Source organism: Sorex araneus, chromosome 2, assembly GCF_027595985.1.
Source record: "Sorex araneus isolate mSorAra2 chromosome 2, mSorAra2.pri, whole genome shotgun sequence".
NCBI lineage: Eukaryota > Metazoa > Chordata > Mammalia > Eulipotyphla > Soricidae > Sorex > Sorex araneus.
The window spans coordinates 78080689-78105840 of NC_073303.1; the positions used below are offsets into that span (position 1 = coordinate 78080689).

At 41.0% G+C, this 25152-nt stretch overlaps 1 protein-coding gene across 6 annotated transcripts in view; it reads right to left on the minus strand.

The window, feature by feature from the left end:
• Positions 1 to 25152, minus strand: part of SULF1 (sulfatase 1) — a 182021-nt gene that overhangs the window by 131744 nt on the left and 25125 nt on the right. For 2 of the 6 annotated variants that reach the window (XM_055127398.1, XM_055127395.1), the window contains exons 1-2: positions 21202 to 21383; positions 12659 to 12748 (exon numbers count right to left, since the gene is read on the minus strand). The gene's annotated coding sequence lies outside the window, so the exon portion shown is untranslated. Of the gene's footprint in view, positions 1 to 12658; positions 12749 to 20694; positions 20880 to 21201; positions 21384 to 25152 lie in introns of those variants that run through there. The other 4 variants (XM_055127400.1, XM_012936068.2, XM_055127397.1 and 1 more) reach the window with 4 other exon arrangements.

The following is a 25152-nucleotide window of genomic DNA, read 5'->3' on the forward strand; positions in this document are numbered from 1 at the left end:
CATAATTTACTTACTTAAAGACAGCATGAAGCTAAAAACACTGGCACCTGGGCCATTTCCACAGGTTGGCAAAGGGCATGTATTTCCTGTCATACTGATAGTCATGGACAGTTTTAAAGGAAACTCAGATCTGATTGCACACATTGGACACTGTCATTCACTTAGTGTTATTTTAACTTTCACATGGGAGCTGTTATGGGAAGATGGGCACTTATGCTATTCTTTGGGGTAATAGCGACTTGCCAGTTCTCAGGGCTCCTACACACAGCTTGTCACCACACAAGTAATCATCATAGCACCCTTTCACAGTAATACCACACAACTGTAAAAATATCTTCATAACTGGTAGTACTGCATTTTGACCAAGAAAAAGATTTTTAAAAATGGCATTGAATCTATGACAAATATGTGGTAATATGGTACTTAACAATAAGGAAAGAGAAGTGAAAAAAATATCAAATTCCAATTTATTATTTTAAGATTCTGCAGCAACCTTTGTCACATAATTAAAATTATACTCATAAAAAGTAGCTTTCCCAGAAATATAAAGTATAGTAGAACTGGTGCTCTCCTGTCTTGGAAAATATCTCCAAAATCCTTATGAAATCTCACTTCATGAGACTTCTTTTATATTCTCCAAGAATATTCCCCCCTCTTCTTTAACCTATAGGATCATGCTAAAAACCCAAGGAGAAAATCAGGGTGTTACACAAGGGACAGAGTGAAGCAGTGAGATTACTTCATCATTTCAATATCGCTAGCTGGGCAGAGAGAGAACTCAGGAGGCTGAGAACATGCTTTGCTCGCAGGATACCCAATTTCCATCTGAGCGCCACAATGGTCCCCTGAACACCATAGGGAGTGATCCCCAAGCACTTATGGTTGTGTCTACAAAGCCAAAATAAAAAATAGTATTGATCATTATAAAAAGAATCATCAAGTGCACATAATTTACAAATAAAACTTAAAAATATTTTCTTGAGTCAAACTTACTATATTTATTTTGGAAAGGCCACTTCCAACAGTGCTCAGGAGCTACTCCAATCTCTCTCAGAAGTCACTTCCCATGGTGTTTGGGGGACCATGTGGTGACACGGATTGAACCCGTCCTCCACATCAGTCTATTGAGCTCTCACCTGGTCCCACAAAGACATGCAGTGAATCTCAGATTCAGTTCTATCTTCAAAAAGAGTATGGACCAGAGAAGGCCTAGCCAGCCTATTTGGAAATCAGATTCTGGGTCCATGAAATGATTAGCATGTCTACAAGGAAACTCTTTGTTTTGCATTTTAATATTTATTAGTCTCTACTCATTAATTCTGACATGGTATTTATTAATTCTGACAAATCATCGTGTGAGAGGAAGGTTTCACAGATATGAATTAAAGCCAAAAAACCAAAAGGAGTATGAGAAATTGAAAATTAAAGCTGTCTTAATATGTGTTCATGTGGATGCAGTTATTTCCAAAGTGCTTCCCTATTCAGCATGTCATTCGGCAATCTCAACATCACAAATGTCAGAATGAGCTGACACATAAGGTGCTGTTATTTATGCTCTTGCCTGTGTGTATCGCACACCAGGTTCCGTGGGGTGGTGCTCTGGTAGACAATTAGTGTTTTCATAGTGTTTGGTACTGCATGTATGTATCAATGAACAGATGAACGTATGAGAACTGATCTACACTGCTGGTGTCTTGCAATTGCCACAAATAATTATTAGCTAACATGTATGAAGTACTTAGCAAGCGGTAGGTAGGCATCTTCTTAAAGCCTTCATATAGAGGGAGTTACAAATTCTTGGAAAAACTAATAAAAGTCAATATTCTTATTGGCCCCCAGTTTTCAGATAAGGGCACTGGGGTACACAAAAAATTCCATTATAGGCCAGGGCTATGATTTAGCGGTTACAGCAGCACTTGCCTTGCATGTGTGAAGCTGTGGGTTCAGTTCCCAGCTCTTCCAGGAGTGTCCCAGGGCATCGAGCTGGAAATAACCCCATAGACTGCCAGGTAAAGTTACCCAGGGATGCAAATCCAGGCATTCTAGCTCCCAGAGGTGTGCTTTTAAATAGTTTACTGCACTTGCCTTAGGTGACTGTTTTAACCTGAAAAATAAGGGCAAGCTTTCCATTTTAAGAGATTCCCCTTGGATGGTGATAACTCTTGAACGCCTCTCAAAGACTTCATGAACTCAGAAAGGTTATTGCTCTTGAATATTCATCAGACACCCACAAAGGTCAAATGCTCAGCCTAGTCACTATGGGGTCATCTACTGTCTCTCTAGACATGGAGGGGGAAATGGAAGTATTTTATTCGAGAGAAATAAGTTCTGTCACATTTAGAAATTGGTTGTCACCAGAACCATCACTTCCTTCAATAGAAGTCATACTATACAAACTCTGTCTGAATATTTCCAAAGCTGATGGGTACTTGGCTTTTTCAAACTAAAAAGAACTTCCAAATGAGAAAGTGAATTACATTCCTCTTCTTTTGCCCAGAAGGGACATCTCGGCACTTAGAAACAAAGATGAAGCTGTGGCTGTATCTGACATTTGAAAAATATTCCTCTATAAGGCAATGCTTGGGAATTGAAAAAAAAAACAAGAAGAGAACTGCATATTTACTTACGAGAAGGGCAGCCTGCATGAGGCACGCATAGCAGCTGAGGGATGTCACTCAGTGTCTCCAGCTTTTGTCTGGGAAACTCATGGTAGCAATTTCTCAGTCCATCTTAGTGCTGACAGGAGCCCGTCAATATGATATTCAAAGCAATACCACTCATCACTGGTTTGCTCATCTTGCTATCTTTTTTTATAATTATAAATATTTTATTTGAAATTGGTCCCTAGATGAATTTTAACAACTCCATATATGTAGTCTACTACCAACCCTTCCCATGGTTTGTCCTGTACTGTAAATTCTATTTTTAATGCTGCTAGTAATGATATTTCAATCTGAATCTTTAAAAGTACATCAAATACTTAGCTATAATCCATAGTCATAGCTTTCATTCTTGGCAAAATATTCTTGAAGTTTGTCCAACCATCAAGAAATACACACTGGGATTAGCTTACTAGAAGACACATAAAACTAAAAGAATAATGAGTTTGAAATAAGGTGCTAGGAAAAGCTCAATATGATGGGAACTAATCACACCATCAGAAGCTTTTAATATTTAATCACTATAATATATTGTGTTTGAGGGACTCCCTATATCTGTTCCCCTCAAATATACTTGAACAGTCATCATATGTATGAGAGCTCAGTGAGGAAAGTGGGACCAACTTGTCCAAATTTCCTAGAAAGTTGTATCGTAAACAAAATGCCTAAAACCAATTTCTCATAAAAACAGTTTTTGGCAGAGTTTGTGATGGGTTTAATTATGGCAAACTTATCAGGAGAAATACTCAAAATTTCTCGGTCCTTGTAGCTTTAATGTCTGCTGGTCCTGCCAAGGTCATGGCATAGTTGAACACTTCATGTCCACACATCTGGCGAGGGCAGACTCCTAAGCATACTATAGGATGGATTTAATCTTCTGGGGCATTCCTATTTCATGCAATAAACTTTTAATGTATAAAATGCATTTTCTTTGGTAAAAATGTAAAAGTGACTACTTTTGTAATTAATTTATCCTCAGTTCCATTATAAGGATTCTTACTTAATGTTCTTATTTATAAATAGCAAATTCTCTTAAAACTGGATGGGAAATCTTTTTACTGACAAGGGCCATTTGGATATTTGTAACATTATTCATATGTCATACACTACAGGTTGGCGAGGTGTGGGTAGCTGATGAGAAGCAAATGTGTCTGCCCCATCAAATTCCAGGGACACATGACATGATTTCATTGGCCGGAGGTTTCCTTCTAGCTCTTAAACTAACATCTGTACTTTAAGAACTACTGTCAACTAACTGTGGAAATGAGCTTGGATATCTATAAAGGCTTCTAGGAAATAAATAGAAGAAATATCAAACACTGGCATGAAATCTGGAGAACTTCTGATAACGCTCACCAGTTGTTAGCAAACATTTTCATTATTTTAAAATTTTTTAAATCACAATCCTTTCTCAAAGGCCCCAAAGTTGAATTATTATCCATTAAAATAAAAAAGCTGAAGTCACTGACGTTCACATTTGAATCTGTTAAAAAATGAACTCCATCTAAAATATGCCTTTCCCATTCTGACTGCCTGAATCCAAGAAAAAGCTTTTAGCACGTTTGTTGTGTGCTCATCACTACTTCCCTACATACCAACTTACCTAGTAATTTGAAATCTAATTGTAAAAAAAGAGAAGGAGGAGGATGAAGGGGGGAGGGGGGAGATGAAGGGGGAGGTGGGGGGAGGAGGAGGGGAAGGAGATGGAGAACGAGGAGGAGGAGGAGGAGGAAGAGGAGGAGGAGGAGGAGGAGGAGGAGAAGGAGAAGGAGGAGAAGGAGAAGGAGAAGGAGAAGGAGAAGGAGAAGGAGAAGGAGGAGGAGGAGGAGGAGGAGGAGGAGAGAAGAAGAAGGAGGAGGAAGAAGAAAAGGAAGAGGGAGAGGGAGAGGGAGAAGGAGAAGGAGGAGAAGGAGGAGAAGGAGGAGGAGGAGGAGGAGGAGAAGGAGGAGGAGAAGGAGGAGAAGGAGAAGAAGGAGAAGGAGAAGGAGAAGGAGAAGAAGAAGAAGAAGAAGAAGAAGAAGAAGAAGAAGAAGAAGAAGAAGAAGAAGAAGAAGAAGAAGAAGAAGAAGAAGAAGAAGAAGAACTAGAAGAACAAGAAGAACAAGAAGAAGAACAAGAACAAGAACAAGAAGAACAAGAAGAAGAACAAGAAGAACAAGAAGAACAAGAACAAGAAGAACAAGAAGAACAAGAACAAGAACAAGAAGAATTCTCAGTGCAATGTAATCCATTTAATTTTGACATTTTCATATAGTACAATGAAGAGATAGGAAAATTCTGTCCCTGAATGCACATGCGTCCAAAGACTGGTGGCTGACCAAATAGAACTTTAAGTTTTGCAAATTCTCTAAACTGCAGATGAGCAGATGCCAGTGTTTAAAAGCCCAGTTTTCCAGTTCTACTTTATACATTCATGCACAGTAAAACTATCTTTTAAAAAAGCCTCAATGACTCATTTGTTTTAAACCCTGTTATGCCATGAGAACAGAATCTTAATAATAGGATTTGGCCTTATCACCTAATTATTCCAGGGATGACTTTCTAGAAAATATAACATTCATTTGTAATTATGATGCTCTCTTGTGAAATCAAAGCATAAGAACAGGTTAAATTAGGAGGCTACTGAGAAAAAATGCAAAACTGAGTATATCTGCTACCAGTGGCATTAAGAACATTAAGACTGACACAGATCAAATGCTTCCTCTGTATGTAGAAATTAATCAACCTTAAAAAAATTCACTATCACGGCACAAGCAATATTTGTTTTAGAAAGTACCAACTTTCTACTGAGAAATACATTCCTCAACTGCAGCATATCCTTCAAAATCATCCTACAAAAAAGGTGGTTATAAATTTAAAATATCTGCCCCGATATCAAGATTTCACTTCTTGAAATAAGTTGTGTCACAAGAATACGGAATGTTTTCTATCTTAAACCATGGGAAAGTGGTTTTAAAAACATGAGAACCTAGGGGGGTCATTTCCGCACTGGATGAATTTATCTTGTCCTTCTTATCTGTCTATGCCTGGGGGTACACTTAAAGTAAGCAGGCCTCTAGACCTTTCCTCTACAAAGCATTGCAAGTCAGAAAGAGAGGGATAGACAAAGGTCTGCACTCATTTGTGGAATATAAAGTAACAGAATGGGAAACTAACACTCAAGGATAGTAAAGATCAGGACCAGGAGGATTGCTCCATGGATTGGAAGCCGGCCTCACATGCTGGGGGAAAAGGCAGCTCAGATTGAGAAGGGAACACCAAGTAAAGGATGCTTGGAGGGCCCGCTCGGGATGGGAGATGTGGGCTGAAAGTAGACTATAGACTGAACATTATGGCCACTTAATACCTGCATTGCAAACCACAATACCCTAAAGGAGAGAGAGAGTAAAAGGGTATGTACCTGCCACAGAGGCAGGGCAGTGGGGGGCAGGTGGGGGTGGTGGGAAGGATACTGGGAGCATTGGTGGTGGAGAATGGGCACTGGTGGAGGGATGGGTACTCGATCATTGTATGACTGAAACGTAAGCACGAAAGTTTTGTAAGTCTATAACTGTACCTCATGGTGATTCGTTAAAAAATAAAATAATAATATTAAAATTAAAAAAATAGAAAAGCATTACAACCAAGCAATCTCTTGCAAGACTACTGGTTTGTGCATAAAATAGGAACATGGTGTGTGATGACCTGATTCCATTCTGATGGCTGTTGAATGTAAAGAATAACAGAATTTCATTCTTCCTTTCTTTCTTCTTCCATACTTAAAAATGTCCTCTTCCCCAGGTCCCACATCCATCATTACTAAATAGTGCCTCCCTCTTTCCCCCCACACCCCATTCCCAGGGCAATAGTTATTTTCCTTTTAACTTCCAGTCAAAGTGTGTCATCATGGTAAAAGAGCAAAGATTTCCCCTTGTTGTTCAACATCTCTGGAGCTTGCTTCATCACCTTATTAGATAAAGTGCCATTCTGTTGTCAGAGCCAAGACACACTGAGAGGACCATCTGCTGGAACCAGGCTCAATGAATTGAGACTAGAGAGAAGGCAACTAAGATAATACAACCTAATGGGCAGAGTTTTTCTCATTCCATTGGAGTATGCTATTTTCTTTAAACCTGAACTTGTTAGCTTTGAGGATATAAAGTTTGCAATGGTCCATCTAACTATGAACATATGTAGTGTGTATATTTATATGCATATACTTGCTAACACTTGCTCTATCACTTAGATTTGCACTAAAGACTCACAAAGGAAAGTGTTTCATTTTGGAGAGATGAAAGGATGATATAAAGTCTGACATCTTAAACTGTGGGCCTCCGCCCTGTGTAGTGTTGCATAATTGAATGTGAAAGTTACCAAAAATTTGACAACAATGAAAGAGTTTTATTTGGCAATAATAAAAGTGTACAACAACCTTGGTCTAGAGAGATACTACAGCAGATAGGGTGCTTGGCTTACATGCAGCCTACCCGGATTCAATTCCCAGAACCACATATGGTTCCACAAGCCCCACCAGGAGTGATCCTTAAGGGCAGAGCCAGGAATAAGCCCGTAGCACCACCATGTATGGCCCAGAACAAAGCACTGTCGTCCCATTGTTCATCGATTTGCTCAAGCAGGCATCAGTAACGTGTCCATTGTGAGACTTGTTGTTACTGTTTTTGGCATATCAAATACGCCATGGGTAGCTTGCCAGGCTCTGCTGTGCAGGTGGGATACTCTCGGTAGCTTGCCAGGCTCTCTGAGAGGGAGGAAGGAACTGAACCTAGGTTGGCCGCGTGCAAGGCAAACACCCTACCCACTATGCTATTGCTCTAGTCCACACATCCCAGCATTAGACAGGAAAGCATGAAAGTACACATCTCTAGAGAAGAGATGCGGGGGACACATGTGCTCGAGGAACACATTTGTTTGAGGAACACATATGCTTGGTCACATGGGCGCAAGCAGCATATGGGCTCAGGCAGCATATGTGTGGCCCAAAACAAAACAAACCCAAAAAGCACAACAACAACAATTAACACAAAGCCAACCACGTAATAAATTTGAGGCATTCCTAGCAAGGCTTGGCCACATCACATGTCTCTGGTGAAAGGAGATGGGAAATGGGAAAAAGCTTCAGAGCCTTAGGGCTGGAGCAATAGTACAGCAGGTATGGCATTTGCCTTTCACGTGACTGACATGGATTTGGGCCCCAGTACTCTATGTGGTCTCCTGAGCACTGCCAGGAGTAACCCCCGAGCATCACTGGGTATGGCCAAAAAAAACAAAACAAACAAACAAGAAGGATTAAGGGACTCCGATAAAGGGACCAGGAAGACTGGTCAATGGTTGAAGTTTGCCACAAGTGTAGGTGAAGTGAACAGTTAGGATAGAGAAAGGATCAGCATGATAATAATTCTTAGAAATGATCACTCTGGACAAGAATTGAGTGTTGAAAGTAGGTAAAGGGATATACATAATAATCGTTTATTATCTGCATTGCAACTATAATGTCCAGAGAGAAAGAGAGTGAGAAGAGAGAGGAGGGGCAGGAAGTGGGGGGGAGGGAAACTGGGGACATTGGAAATGTACACTGGTGAAGGGATGAGTATTGGAACAGATATAACTGAAACCAAACCACGAACAACTTTGTAATTGAAAATCTTACTGTGATTGAACTGAAAAAAATTTAGAAAGACTCTGATATATAAGACACTGTCCTCCCATTGTTCATTGATTTGCTCAAGCGGGCACCAGTAACATCTCCATTGTGAGACTTGTTACCGTTTTTTGTCATATCGAATACACCATGGGGAGCTTGCCAAGCTCTGCCATGTGGGTGGGATACTCTCGGTAGCTTGCTGGGCTCTCTGAGAGCGATGGAGGAATTGAACCTGGGTCACAGCAAGTAAGGCAAATGCCTTACCCGCTGTGCTATTGCTCTAATCAGATACATAGAAGATATAGAAGACACTAATTTAAAAACTGGCATGGCATGAAAATGCTACCAAATAGAACAATTGTGTGAAAGAAGCTATTATATTTTTGTCTATTTATAATGCTATCCTCCACTGGGAAAAAGCAAAATCAACTTACAAGTCTGATATGCACATGATGGAATATGATGAATCAGTTTCAACTCGAATTGTAAAGACAATGCAGAAACTATAAATTGATATAAAGGTCCGAGGGAAAAATGGCCAGAGGAAAAAACGGTATAGTCTCAGATCAGACATATAGCTCAGTAGTATAACATGCCTCACATTTGTAAGATCCTCAGTTTGAGCCTTGTCATTGCAAGGAAAAAATAAGTACCTTCTTAAGTTTTCCAATTATGTGCAGTACTGGGCAATACTCTGCAATTGCTGCTTGTCAAAAGTGGCTAAGTTGTGGCAACTGTCTATGATTCTGTTAGGGTATATTTATAAATAAAGGACTTGTGGGCATGGGTTGTGTTTTTTGGACTCAAAAATGTTCATCTTAGATAGCATTTTTTTACAACAAATGCATCATACTGACATGAGGTTTCTGTGTCATAAATCCACAGTTTAATGAGAATGTTTAAAGGAAGAGTGATCATAAAGGAAGAAAAAAAGTCTGCTTCTTAAATTCTCTCAAATCCTGCTCTTTATGTTCTGGAGAAAGTTTTATATGCTCATTGGATACCATGACAAGGATAATTTTCGTGGTTTTTATGGTTCACATCTGAAATTGATTACGTGAAAAGATGTAGTTTACTACTATAGCCCATGGACAAACTTAAAAATTACTTAAATTTAAATTAATGTACTGAGTAACTTAAATAATTAAAGTAATATGAAAAAAGAAAAGTGCCCAGGGTAGCAGGCTAAGGCATGGTTATGGTAAAATTTTCCATCCCAAACATGCATCAACAAGGCTATGAAAGGTCCTAATTTCCTTATAAACATAGTGCCTGTTCCAAATTATCCCATCTGTGTGCACCAAACCTTGTCTGACAGAGCAGTTTTAGAAGCTAGAAGGTACAATAGTGGTCATTCAGATTTTGGCAGGTGGATTTCAAGCTGAAAACCAAGTTCCACAAAAAATAACAGTCTGATCTACAGGTGTGAACATTTCTGACAAGAAGCCTCAAAATCTCCTCCAAGCTGTGAAATTTAATTGTCCTTTTGGTATTTACCTATATGTGACTACAACCCATATGTTCTGGCTCTCAGTGGAACAAGAGAGACTCTTCCAGCCCTGAAGAGTCAGGGAGATGCTTAAACGAGCTTTTGAGACTTGCTTATAACATCTTCTGGGGCTGTTTCTTGCATTATATAGTTTGGAGGTGGTGCCAAGTTCAATTAACTACAGGTAAGCAATTCTTAAAGCTGGAAAAATATTCAATGAAAGAGCTTTATACCCAGATGACATGAGCAGAGGCAATGAAAATTGCACTGGCTAGCATTCTGAAACTCTCAGGTCCATTAAAATGGTCCTGATTTCATAAACCTGATGGATCTCATGCATAGAACCTGTTTTTTACTACCAAATTTACTAGAATGGAGGACTAGGAAGATCTGGATCTAGATGTGGTAACAAGTGATGCAGCTGTCTTATCTAATCCAAATGATGGAACTGGATGGGGAGGTCAGGGAATCACTGAAGCTGGCAGTGGGTCAGACTTTGGATTTTCTAGCGCCAAAATTGAAAAATCAGACTGGAGCCTGTTCTCATAAGGGGGGTCCACAGATTTTAAAGAAATAAGTATTGTGTATATTAAGTGTGAGTCAATGATTCTAACTTGTTCAATATTAGAGCAAATATATTTCTCTTTTCTCTATGTGGAGATATAAGAAATTAAAAAAAATGTTTATAGTCCTTAAAATGCTAATACTAGGGACCCGAGAGATAGTACAGTAGGTATGGCAGTTGCTTTTCATGTGGCTGATCTGGGTTCAATCTCCAGCACCACATATGGTTTCCTGAGAACTGCCAAGAATGATTACTGAGCACTGAGCCAGGAATAATCCCTGAGAACCTTGGGTATGGCTCCCAAATTAAAATAGATAAATAAAAGCGATATTACCCATTTAATGAAGGCGAATGTGAAAAAAAGATTACTAACATAATAACAAATTATATAGAGCACCCAAAAGTGCCCTCTTCATAGCACAAGAGAAACTAAGATGCGTTGAGAAATCACATCTCCAGTGACCACTTGGGAAAGACACAGACTGGCTTCTTTGTAAGGGTTTTTCTAGCCTCTTCTACAGTTGACCTTGAGTGGCCAAATACTGAAGGCCACTAAGCTCTTTGTTTCCTAGGGATAAAAATTAAGATTCGTAAAGAAAAGGTTTTGCAAACTGACTCAAGAAGATGAATAATGATTAAGAAATCATGACCCACTGCTCATAAAACTTACTCATATTTAGGAATGTTTCAACTTTTTCAAATATTTTGAACTATTTCCCCCTTTAGTTTGGCATTGAAAATAAAGACAGGGCAGGGAAGATAGCTCAAAGGGCTGGCGTGCATGCTCTGCATGCAGGCGTTTGGGGTTCGATTCCCAGTACTGCACTCTTGGTTCCCTGAATGCCTTGCCAGCAGTAGCCACTGGGTTGGCCCCCAAACAAACTAAAAACAAGAACATGAGTAGGACACTTAACTGTCAACTTGTCTATTCTTACTATTGTTCGTTTGAGGATACCCAGCATCCAATACAAAGTAACTGGCAATACCCAGTAATTGGGGATTCTCAATCATCCATTACTGGGCCACTCAGACCACCTACAAAACCCAAAAAATACAGAAAAACTGTTGATACCCGTACTTAATGACAAGCAACTAACCCCAGTCTCCAAAGAGCTTTCCCATTTCTCGTCTTCACATGCCATTTGTTATAGGAAGATACAGAGTTTAATTCTTAGAGAAACAGGACAAACTAATCCTCAAAAGATAAACCTGAAATTCAGGCCAGGCTTGTGAAAGATTTTGTTTTGTTTGTGTATATTTGTAAACATTTTGGTGATCAGAGAACTTATTAAAGCCAAACGGGGGAGCGGAGCGATAGTACAACGGGTAGGGCATTTGCCTTGCACACAGCTAACCCAGGTTCAATCCCTGGCATCCCATATAGTCCCCCAGCACCGCCAGGAGTAATTCCTGAATGAAGAGCCAGGAGTAACCCCAGAGCATCGCTTCGCTGGGTGTGACCCAAAAAGAAAAAAAAAAAAGCCCAACTGGGTCCACACAAGGCCTTGAATGAAAACCTAGGAAAGGAAGAACTGAAAGTAAGTGGAATTCTCCAGTTTCCAATGAATTCCTTTTGACTGGGAAGGGAAAGGAACAACCTTCAGTGTTAAGATTCGAGGAAAAATTCACAAAGGAGCAAACTCAGATGACTCAAAATCCCAAAGAATACGTCTGGAGTCAGAGACATAACTCAAAGGGCTGAGGCGTGTTCTGCATGCAGAAGACCCTTGAATACCACCAGGAGTGAATCCTGAGTACTGGTTCAGGAGTAGGTCCTAGAGCACAAACCAAAACCAAACCAAACTATGTCGCAATTAAGGTTGCACTGCTGAGTTTGGGATGCCGCAACCTTCCCTGACCCCACAACACATTTAGCACTAATATCTGACCATGAAGGCAAGATACGCACCAGACAGGTGATCTCTCTACGGTCCCACTCCTTCGATCAAAGATAACTGGCTGCAGCAACACAGCTGGCCATTCAATCACTGGCCAAATTCTCCTGAGCATTAGAATAACTTAAAGTAAGTTCATAAAGTTACATGATGCATCAGATTGTCACTTCCTCCATCTTAAAGATCAATCTTATCAAATGGTTCTGCTGCACTTAAAGCCTTTTTTCATTTTCTTAGTGGAGAAGGATGAGATTACTACAAAAAGTGGTAAGGCTCTAGATGCTTCAGTTTTTCCAAGATTTTACAATTTCCTTCCTATGAAATGTTCTCCCCTTAAGTGATGGGGAAAGTTCAGGTAAAACTGTGTGTCATTAATTATGAGATAAATTCCCTATGTGATATGAGTACCTTGGAAGATTTTCTGCAATTATTCTGATTTGGAGATCCTGCATGTCATTTGGCAGTCGCCTTCAGCTGATGGTGGGTGGCTGTCAGCACCTACAATGGGGAAAGCAAAAGTGCTGTCAGGTACATTTTATCACCCATATTTCTTGTCTTTTGCTGTTGCAATTTCACAGCTTCAAAGGAAGACATCATTAAGAATAATAACCTCCAAATTTTATCTACACTGATTTTCTTACAACTGCTTGGAAATAACTTTGAAGCTTGATGGGTAATCGGTTCCCTTTGTAGAAAATTTCATTTGTCTCTTCATCAAGGGAAAGACTTTTCATTAGATTCATTTCATATTATCCTTTGACTGAATTTCAGAAAACCAATAAAGAGTTCCATTGTAGAAGTTTACAAAGTGCTCCAAGATTAAAAGTTGAATGATATTGAATTCAGATTATGAGGCCCTTTAAAGGGAAATGTGCTGAATCATAAAATCTGAAGTTGCTACAAGTTATTATTTGATGGGCAATATCATAAACACAAGAGGTCAAATATTTTTGTTCCACATTTGAAAAGTGGAAATGTGGAACTTTTGAAATTTCCAGTTGAAAAGTGTAGTATCTAAGTAAAATCAACTTAGATAAATAAGAGGAAACACTAATTTTAATGCATTAAATAGTTGATGTAGCAATCTTGCTGCCATAAACAACACATTTTAGCATATGCATATCACCGTATCACTGTCATCCCACTGCTCATTGATTTGCTCGAGCGGGCACCAGTAACGTCTCCATTGTGAGACTTGTTACTGCTTTTTGGAATATCGAATACACCATAGGTATACTTGCCAGGCTTTGCATGAGCAGACGCATATACAGATTATATATAAATATGCATATGATGGAGGACTAGAGAGCACAGCAAGTAAGACTCTTGAGTTGCATGCAGTCTACCTGGTTCGAGCACCTGAGCACTGCCAGGAGTGATCCCTGAGCAGAGCCAGGAATAAGCCCTAAACACCACTGAGTGTGGCCCCCAAACAAACAAGACAAAAATACAATGCAGATAGAGAAGAAATGAAAGAAATGAAAGATATAATACGTATTTACAAAATAGAAAAGATAGGATAAAAAGTGACACAACTTAATAACTTAAAATTCTCATTACATTGAATAGTAAAAATGCCATTATATTGAAAAAAATTATTGCCCATGAAATATTAAAAGGCTACATCGAGAGTTTTCTTACCTTTTCGTTGACAAACAGAATTTTAAGTTGATAAACAAACAAGAAAATCTCAGAGATAAAAGGCAAAGCTGATTTTTTTTAAATACAGTAGCCTATTCTTACTCTGAACTGACCCTACAAGTTCAAGACAAATGTGAGCAATTCTCTATCCATCCTTTTGCTCTGGCATCTACCTTCTCATAGCGAGATTGCTCCATCGGGCCTCTCTGAAGCTGGCCTATCGCTGAGGCAGAGGTTCTCTGCCTCTCCCACTACCTTATCTCTGTTCTTTCCATTCTGACAGCTGGTCCACTCCACCCATTACACCACCCTCAGTCATCAGGGGCACACCCAGCCCAGTTGACCTTCAGACCACGCCCAGAACATCCCGGGAGTTGTACATTCAATTTCCACTTTTCCAACACTTACAAATACCTCCCAGTTTTAAAAAAAAAAAGTCTGATGTGACACTTGGCATGTACTACACACCGACACCAGGACCTGTTTTCACTAACCAAAAGATTTAAAGGGTCTATGCCACAAGCAGATAGAGATCAACATGTTTTGCAGCAGCTATTCTGTAGGCTGGGTCACAGGGAAGCAGAAGTGGCTCCTTCCCTGGGAACTACTTTATACAGGTTTTGTGTCTCATCATTCTTGCTTTTACTACCTGTTAGTCTTAATGTAGGTTTTACATGTTATTCATATGCTTTGGATGGCTGTTTGCGGGGGTCTGGGAATGCTGCACAAATTTTCTATATAAATTAATGGTAACTGCTTCTTTCTTTTATATCATTTTGGCTTGCGAATGATTTCATAGGCATCCCTACTTTCAGAGACTGCAGAGAATCCTGTGTGCAGGATTACTTAACCTGAGAGAATGCACTTATGGGTCTCAGTTTCTCCATTCATAAAATAAAAGAATAATGTTGGAAGACTTCCCAAATACTTTACTGTTCCATAAAACGTGGGCACATATGCCCGTTAATTTGACATTCACATTCACAAATAAGTATGGGTGTGTGCCAAAATTTCACCTGCTGATAATATGTCGGGAAGTTAAGCATGAGAGTTTAAGAGCTGTACTTTAAAAGTTTGGTTTGGCTTCTCTCTCTACATTCGTGTGTTATTGCACTTAGCACTTACTTATAAATCCATGCTATAAAGCAAGTAAGACTGAACTTAACTCTCTTGGCTTTCTCAATTGTTCAGAAACTGAGTTGTATTTCCTGGCTCTCAAACTTTGTAAACTTGTCAGATTCGGCTTCAAAGAAGGACCATTTAAATAAGTCCTCAGTGGAAAACACTAGTGCCATTCATAGCTAGAAAAATGTTGAAACAGTAACATATATTTTTAAACCGTGAATTGGAGGCATTTTTCCTGTATAACACACATACACACATTTATAAAAAATGCATAAGTTAAAATAGTGTTTGGGTTGTTGGGGTTTTTTTTTTTTGAGGTAATTGTTCATTAATTGTCTTCTCAAAGTGGCTTGTTGCAAAATGCATTCTGTCCTTGCTCCTTTCACCTTGGAAACAATCAGTTCCTAACTGCTTTCCCTCAAGGACTGTTGGACAGTCCAACGTGTACTCATTAGAAAACTTGTGCTGAACCACACAAATCTTGCCATTGTGGCTGGCGCTCACATGTGGGACCATTACTTCATGCACAATGACATGGGACCTGAAAACATGTGAACAGGAAGCCAAACCCAAGTGAGAGTTGGGGCATGTCCAGCTTTCTGTGGTGCACGGCAATGCAGTCAAGTCCAGCAGTATTGCGGACTCAGGTGTCTGGGGGAAGGCGGCACAAGCTGCACCCTCTCCATTCAGAACAAATCCTAGTAGCTCGGGCAATACGCAGCTTGCAGTAAGTCATTCTGTCAGCAAACACAAAAGGATTGTGAGGGAGCACAGGGCTTGCTTATGAACTAAGACTATAAATAGCTCGAATAACTTTAATATGGAATGGCCCACCCCACAGAAGGAGATCTGCGAACTCTTCAGTCTTTAAATTATGCAAATGGGAATTTCCTCATCTATGTCTTGCACCTTCCTTTAAATAATAAGCTGCCATGATGCAAACTTCTCCTCTAAGGGTATATTTGGTGATTATTTTCTATAGTTCATTTTTGGGTGTCTTCATTTATTTTTATAGCAGAAACATTTAGCAAGAAAGAAAGGAAGAAGCAAGGAAAGAAAAAAAAGAAAGAAAGAAAGAAAGAAAGAAAGAAAGAAAGAAAGAAAGAAAGAAAGAAAGAAAGAAAGGAAGAAAGAAAGGAAGAAAGAGAGAGAGAGAAAGAAAGAAAGAAAGAAAGAAAAAGAGAAAGAAAGAAAGAAAGAAAGAAAGAAAGAAAGAAAGAAAGAAAGAAAGAAAGAAAGAAAGAAAGAAAGAAAGAAAGAAAGAAAGAAAGAAAGAAAAAGAAAGAAGCATTATTTTCATCATTTTAAAGCTAATGATGATTTCTGAAGTTTGGGTATTTCTAAATGAGCCATCTACTAGCCAGATGGAAATTAGATTAAAACCAAATACTATCTTTCTATTTCAAAGTGGAAACGCCTTTAAGTGTTTTTAATATGTTGGTACCGTTTACCTACTGAAGGAAATATTCTCCGACTTCTTCAAGTCTGGGGCTAAGCCTTTTTTGTAAATAAATGGTGGGGTATGAGCTCTGAAATCCAGGAAATCTGATAGAGGCTTTGCCATAAAAGCTTAAGTGCTAAGCAAAGGGTAAAAGGGTATAGGAAACGAAGGTTATCGAGGAATCAGACCTCAAGATTAAAAAGGCCATAGCATTCTGTCAGTCTAAGCAGACTGTTTCATATTCATTCTAAATATTAAAATTCTTAATTATCTTTTAAAAACTTAGAAATGCAGTCTGCCCCTCCTTTCCAATTATCCACCCTTTAAGCTAAGTGTAGAACACCTGGGTCACCATGAAGGACAAAATGATTGTAGCCTAATGAAGGACCAAGTAAGAAGTCATCTCCTTTGCCCTTAGAATCTTTAGTCTAGCCTCTGAATGGGTCCCTCAGTTCAAAAAGACTGAAAAATCCCTGGCAAGAAAAGGGCTGCTTCCTCATGAATAAGCATTCATTCTTTATGAATGTATATGTACGAGTAAGTGTTCTACTAACCACATATCTTTTTCCTGGTCTCCGTTCCTTTCTGAAGACTCAGAGGAAGTACAAATGACTTGTTTCGAGAGAATACATAACTATTGGCCAGACTGCCCTAGACATGGCCTTCCTGTTGAGAAGTTTAATGGGAAAATAATTCACTCAATAGCAGAGATACAGAATGAAACCCCAGATCCCAGTGAGTCTTATTATTGACATTCTAGGGGGGCATCAAACAGAACAAAACAAGCCCACTATTTATGTTTCTCCCCAAAATTCCAAAGAAAAAGTGGAATCATCTAGAATCCATACTTTTTATATACTTCATATATCTTTTATACCTTTTCTGTACTTCAAATTTATAATAATGACATAATTTTAATTTGTACTCAGTGTTGGAGGGCTGGAGCAATAGTGCAATGGGTAGGGTGTTTGCCTTGCATGCAGCCAACCCGGGTTTGATTCCCCCGCCCCTCTGGAAGAGCCCGGCAAGCTACTGAGAGTATCTCTCCCATACAGCAGAGCCTGGTAAGCTACCCGTGATGTATTCGATATGCCAAAAACAATAACAAGTCTCACAATGGAGACGTTACTGGTGCCTGCTCGAGCAAATCGATGAGCAACAGGATGACAGTGACAGTGACTCGGTGTTGGAGATTAACGTTTACTGGCATCTCCACCCTACATGAGCCCTGGGGAATTCATTTTTTTTCTGTAAACAGCATATCATTTGTTTTATGGTATTCCTTTATTTTATGATATTTCCTTTATTGGAAATTTACTGGGGTAAGTTACTCAAGTTCCACACTAATATAACCATTTTCTTTTGCTTCCTCCACTTCTTGTAGTCTCCAAGTTGAGAGAATGTTCAAAATTTAAATCTACACTGCTTGGAGGTCCATACCGCATGCTCACCACAAGAGTCTTCTACTGTTCTCCTTGCACAATACATATTCCATGCTAAATTTTTGATCTTTCAGACACACAAAACACATCTCCTCTCACCTTCTCAGCCCTGACGTCCTCATGGATTAGAGTGATTGATAATCAAAGTGCTGGGCCTGAGAGAAAAGGAGTTTGCACTACAAGGCTTCTACCTTTGAGGTGGATTTGTTAGGACCCACAAACATTGATGAACCAATATCTACCAGTATCTCACTGATAGGGCAGAGCTACCTTTTAGCCTACGGGGTCTCAGCTTTTTGTCTCTATCTGAACCTATATAACAAACTCCATTGTACATCATGAATTGATTCATGTATGAGTTTGAGTTTGGCTAGAGCCACTGTCACTGTCATCCCGTTACTCATCTATTTGCTCGAGCGAGCACCGGTAACGTCTCCATTGTGAGACTTGTTACTGTTTTTTGGCATATCCAATACACACGGGTAGCTTGCCAGGCTCTGCCGTGCAGGCGAGATACTCTCGGTAGCTTGCCAGGCTCTCCAAGAGGGACAGAGGAATCGAACCCGGGTCGGCTGCGTGCCCAATACCAGCATCATCATGCCTGGGTCCTGACTAAATCTCTGGTCTCCTCAAATTCAACTCCGGCACCAGCTGCAACTTGTTTCTCTGCCCCTCCCCCCCCACACACACATTGTCTGCTTTCCTGTGTTCTCTGCTATCAGAATATTTCTCCATACCTCCCGCTGATCCTGTAAAACTCACACAATCAATATCAGCCTTCTGAAAGTTCCTTTGATTTTCTGGATAGAGATAATAGCTCTGGCCTTTTAATTCTGTCACTTTATTTTAAACACACTGCAGATACTACTCTGTTGAGAAAGTTATCTGTTGTTTGGGTTTGTTTTCTCAGAGCTTAAACTCTTCCAGGGCAGAATATTAATCTTATTCACCTGGGTTATCATTAGAACTTAGCATTACTACTTGGCATGCCATATGGACTCACGAAATTAAGGTATTAAATAAATGAGGAAAAACTAGAATAAATTGAAAGGCCCTAAAATGGCCTGAAACACTGTTGTTTTCAGACACAATGCTAGTTTACATATAATAGTTCCTTTAAGTCCTTTTAATCATTCTCTTCCCAAGAGACATCTTAGATGGGTAGAGGTACTTGCCTTGCATGGGGCTGACTCCAATTCAATTCCATGCACTGTATATGACCCGATAACATGGTCAGGAGTAATGTTGAGTACAGAGACAGGAGCAAGCCCTGAGCACTGCTGGGTATGGTTGCACAACCCCCACCCCATATATGTGTGTGTGTGTGTGTGTGTGTGTGTGCATATTTATATATACACATATTCTTTCTCTGGGATAAGTAAAACTGTTTTGTATAATGAATAAATTTATATATCAAATAATTTAAATATCATAAATATTTCTATGTATTTTATGTGAAGTTTGAGGCTTAATTTCTTAATATCTTGCAGGTTGTATAATAAAGGTAATGGAAAAAACAATTCACAAGTTTAGAATTCATTCTACTCTGTTCTTTCTATTTTGACTGAGCATACCTTTGAGGTTAATGTTGAGATTAGTGACTAATCTTTTTTTTTAAATTAATCTAGAGGATAATCTTAGTAATCAAATTAGCTAGAGTACAAAATTTAGTGTTGACAGATCTCTTAAGTGTAGGAGTAAAAGCAACTAAAATTCAGCTTTATTTTCAACTCTAATTATACCTTAGACTGTCTTGGAAATCACAAAATACCGAATAGAAATACCATTTAAAAAATCTTGAAAATTAACATAATTTTCTAATGGTTCCCATGTTAGTTGATTAACACTGATTAAACAGCTCTATTATGTTCTGAAATTTGATACAAATTATTTCTACTTGTTCCATTTTGGATATTATACTCTCAATAACATGTTGAGTACTGGAAAGATACATAAGGTTTCAGATACTTAAATAGTTAACTATTATATAGTTAATTACCTGAATATGTTATTAGTCTAGTCTCACATATATTTACATGAATGCACAATCATACATATAATACATTGTTTTACATCTATTTATCTATAATAAATATAAGCTCCAGTAAACTAATAGACTTTCGGCACTGAAATCGAGAGGCCTTGCTTTTCTACAATATTGACAATCTTAGTTTCCTTGGCTGATATATCAAGACAACATCTTTTGTTTTGGGTTTTGTTTTTGTTTGGTGGGGGGGGGGGGGCTAACAGCTGGAGGAGCTCAGGGCTCTGCACTCAGGGATCACTCCTAAACAGAGTTCAGGGACCATATGGGATGCTGGGGACCCAACCCAGATTGGCTGCAAGCAAGGCAAGTGCCTTACCAGGTGTACTACAACTCCACAGAGACAACAGTTTTTATATCTCATAGGATGTCAACTTAGAATCATGGTTTTATAAATTCAAAATGTAAGATTGTCAAAAAAACGAACTTTATTTTCTTGGTTTATTTTTTTCAATTAGCAAATCATACTCTATATGTGTGCTGGAATTCTCATTGTGATTCAAAAGTTTTTCATTCACCTTCTGTTGAAAGAATTTCTCCAAGCAATGAGAATAGCTCCTGAGAAAAACTTTGTTAATTCGGCATTCTTTGCAGAAACACTTTGTTAACAGCCCTTTGGGTTTTGCCAGAACTTGAGAAATTATGCCCATGTTTCTTTACTATTTAGAACCCTTCAAACTGTGCCTCAAGTGAGAACATAATAAAAATCCACATGTCCACAACAGTTACAGTGATTTTGCAGAGAGCTTACACAAGCCAGTGCGGTTTTCCAACTAATCCCCAAAATGAGATGTATTGCAGGGCACGCAAATAAACTTGCAAGTTATCTTCGCCTGCAAGTGTGAGTTCTAAAAGGAGAGAAACCGAAGGTCAAAGTCGTTGCACCCTTTCTCTCTGCTAACAAGCCAGAGGAAGAACTAGGTCTCCCGTCTAAGTGGGGAAAACAGGACTAGGATGTCAGCGCCTCCCCGGGGTGCTCTTAGTCAGGTGAGTTATCAACCGACAGCTCATTCCCCGCCACCTATTAGTATTTGTAGGGACTCGATTGGATGGAGGACTTGGGCCGGGATTGCTTTCCAGGATCAAAAAATTTGAATGAGGGATGTAACTGCAGCAAAAAAAAAAAAAAAAAAAAAAAAGGAGGGGTGGGGGGGAAGACAGCCAGGAAGGAAGGAAGAAATGAAACAGACAAGGACGGCGAGAAAAAAAGTTTCCTTCCTTGTAAAAGGAAAAGCCGACAGCACCAAGCCGTACTTACAGAAGCCGCCTTGCAAATCTTCTCTAGAGAAGCAGCCCCGGGCCACGGGAGCGAGCGGAGGAGCAGAGACCCGGTGGCAGCGCGACTTCCCTCCCCCGTCGGAGGATGCGGGGCATGGCTCCTTATCTGCGCTGACCTCGGCGGCGCGCCGGGCTGGCCAGCCCTGCCCCCCCACCACCACCCCGACCCTCCCCGGCCGTCCTCTCTGCCCTCCGCGCCTGGCCCGGGGCCGCCCGAGTCGCCGCTACAGCCGCTGGGCCCGCGGGCCGGCCCGGGGATTCATGAGGGGCCGTCTGCGAAGGGCTTGCAAGATGAAGCGGGTTATATAAGCCCGCGTATTATTATCATCACACACCCCCATAGAACCCAGGCTGCCAGACAAACAAAAGGCAGTTCCAAGAAGAGGAGGAGCAGAGGCAGAAGTTGCACTGGGGGTGAATTTCGGGACACCGCGGAACAGACTGGGAAAGGGGTGGGGGTGGGGGGGCGCGCAAAAAAAAAAAACACCTCCCCCCCCCAAAAAAAAACCAAACCCAGGCAACTCAATCTGTGTATGCAAACCTCGGCAAACAAACAGTGCGCTGCAGCTGGCCCGCCGGCCACCGGGCGGGAGGGGCCGCGGGGCTCCCGGCGTGCGGTCCCGCCTCCCCCGCCCCTGCACCCCGCACAGTAGCCGCCTGTGGCAGGATGGAGTGGATGAGGAAGATGTGGTATTTGGAAAGGCCGGCGTTCCAGAGACCAAGTGCTTAGTAAACACTGATGGTTCTTAGACTCAGACCAGGTGTCCCTGCTGCTTCTCTTTATCCCGGGTCTCTTGTTTTCCTAATGATGGTTTGCAGAGGGATATTGTCCCCCCCACACACTTCCCCCTCCCCGCCCCCCCACCCCCCTCCCCGCCCCTGGCCAGGGCCCTGAACCTTTTATTTGAAGTTTCATTTCCAGTGTCTGCTCCTAGGGCTTCTCTCACAGGACGCAATATGCCCAGCCAGGCAGCTCTTGGAGCTGGGGGTTGGGGGGGGGGTCCTCTGAGAAAGTGCTCAACCGGTTTCTCTGAGCACTTTGTCTACTCCCACCCTCCGCCCCCCCCCCAACCCAACCTCCCTCCCAAACTTGCTCCCTTCTAGTTTGTTTAGAAGAAACTTTCTCATCCTGGCTTCCGTTCGGAGCCACCGTTCATCTCCGCACTAATTTCACTGTTCCCTTCCCCACCCCACCCCCCACCCTCACCTCACCTACCCCAGCACATTAGAATATGAATCATCCCCTAAAGACAGCCTCCCGGTTCCCGGTTTCCTATCTTAACTCTTCTCGCCCCTCCTCTGCCTGGAAAGTCTTTCCTCCCGTTTCCTTCAGAACTCAACTCAGTTCAAATCTCATCCCATCCTGATTCTCTCCACAAAAGCCTTTTCGGGGAGCGGGGGTGGGGGCACCCGGGGCTGTGCTCAGGACTTACTCCTGGCTCTGCACTCAGGGTCACTTCCTGTGACGCTCCAGTCACCCCATGGGATGGCGGGAATCCAATTTGGGTTGACTGCCTGCTAGAGAAGCAAACACCTTGCCCGCTGTTCTTTCTCTCTGGCTCCTCTTAACAAAAGCCCTTGCAAGTCTCAGCCGTCTTTTACTGTGGACCTACCTGGGCTGCTGTCCGGTGCTAAGGTTTGGGGCCTGGGTTAGCTCTCTTAGGAAGTCCAGGACAAAGGGCCCGTGTAAGTCAGGTGTTCAGGGACTGATAACTAGGTTTAGTGGATTCTTGCTCTCTCTTAACCTGGCAAAAGGTCTAGGTTTGGGGGTAAAAGAGGGCCTCCTGGCTGTAGTGCAGGGGACAGCGACAGGAAGTGAAGGACAGAGGTTCTGGGAGCTGCATGATAGATTCAGGGTAGGGGATATTTGTGGTATCCTTGACCTTGGGATATGTATGTTTGGAATTTTCCCAAAATGAAAGAAAGAAAGAAAGAAAGAAAGAAAGAAAGAAAGAAAGAAAGAAAGAAAGAAAGAAAGAAAGAAAGAAAGAAAGAAAGAAAGAAAGAAAGAAAGGAAAGAAAGAAAGAAAGAAAGAAAGAAAGAAAGAGAAAGAAAAGAACGAAAACTGATGAAACATGTTAGAAGAGAGCCCAAACTTAGCTTGAACCAACTTTCTGTCAGATGGCAGTCTGTGAGTGAAGGTTGGCATCTACTGGGCCAGCCCCTGCTGTGAGGCAACCCATGAAACAGAGGTTACTTAACCCGAATGGCAGGGAAAATTCCCCAAAGGTGAGATTTGCAGAAAGAGCTACCTCCTGGGATGCATTTTATGGAGGCTACTCCGCTATTGAAAGGTATCCAGACAGGCAGCTCAACAAATGAACAACAGCCCTCTGGTGAATTGTTTTATGATATGGGTGAAATATGGAACGTGAGCTGTCAGGTACTGAATTTCTTGTGGCTTAGTATTAAAGGTTCTTAATGACATTTCCCCTGTTATTCTTTGGTGAAAGCAACGTGCTTTAAATTCCATCTGTGGTGGTCGGATTGACCATGGTGTCATTTAAGAGATTTGGGGTGTGTCTACACCATACTCATTCTCCAGTGCATACAGAATGTTCAGTGAATTAGAAGCACTTTCCCGCCTCCACTGATTTGGAACAATAAAAACCAATTCAAGTTCTAAAGAGGAATTTTGGGCTCAAGTTTGGGGCTGCAGGAATGACAGAGTTCTTTCTGCAATTTTCTAATTCAAGTATAAGATCTTCGCTCATTTTGTTCAGCTCAAGTCTGAGCCATAACTTTACCTTTTGTGACATACACACACATGCACGCACGCACGCAAAGAGACAGACAGACAGACAGACAGACACACACACACACACACACACACACACATGTATGCTCTTGGAGGGAAGTCAGGGACTCAAGATCATTCCCAACAATACTTGACATAATGTAGCATCAACAGCTCATGCTGGGGATACAAATAAAATGTTACTGGGGCACAGCCGTGTGGAGTCACTGGGATTACACCTGTTGGTGCTGGAGTCTGGGGAGACTTTGCTGCACTTGGGATCAAATTCAGGGTCTAGAGCATATAACAATGTACTCCAACTCTTTGAGCTATCTCCCTGCTCCCATAACTTTTTTCAGAGCACTATGTATGAATTCCTATAAGGTTTTAGGCACTAGGCTTTACAAGCATTTAAAAAAAGCGGGGCCGGAGCGATAGCACAGCGGGTAGGGCGTTTGCCTTGCACACGGCCGACCGGGTTCGATCCCCGGCATCCCATATGGTCCCCCAAGCACCTCCAGGAGTAATTCCTGAGTGCAAAGCCAGGAGTAACCCCTGAGCATCGCCGGGTGTGACCCAAAAAGCAAAAAAAATAAAAAATAAAAAAATAAAAATAAAAAAGTATTAATGATCTATCACGGGTTCACAACAACATGGAATTTCAGAAGTGTAACTTTTACACCTCAGATGGACGGGACTCACTCTACCCACCACAAAATTTCTTCCTGTGCCTTTTGTCACCCCAAAAGACACCACTGCCCAATCTTCCTCCCAACCCTAAGTAACTTTCCCTTTGGTAACCACCATAGTTTTCAAAGCTCCAGGAGTTAATTCTATTCAATAGTATTTTCTTAAAACTTTTTCGGTTTGTGGTGGTGTAGATGGCCCCAGGGCTTAAAGCTCTGAGCTACGTTGTCCCAGGCATCGCACGCACTGTTAACTTAGCAAATGTCCAAGACATTATATTTATCTTCACTTTACACTTTACAGATGGTAAAACAGTCTCAACACTGCACTCAGGAAGTAACAGAACTAAACTTTGAAGTTAAGCCTGTTTGACCCCATAGTCTATGATTTATCCATTCATTCTGCTGCAAGTCGGAAGGAACCTTAGATAGTATCTCATCTGCTTGATTCCAAGTTTCTCAGGAGCCCCAGGTTTCCAAGGAAGTGCTTCAGGACTCCTGGCGGGG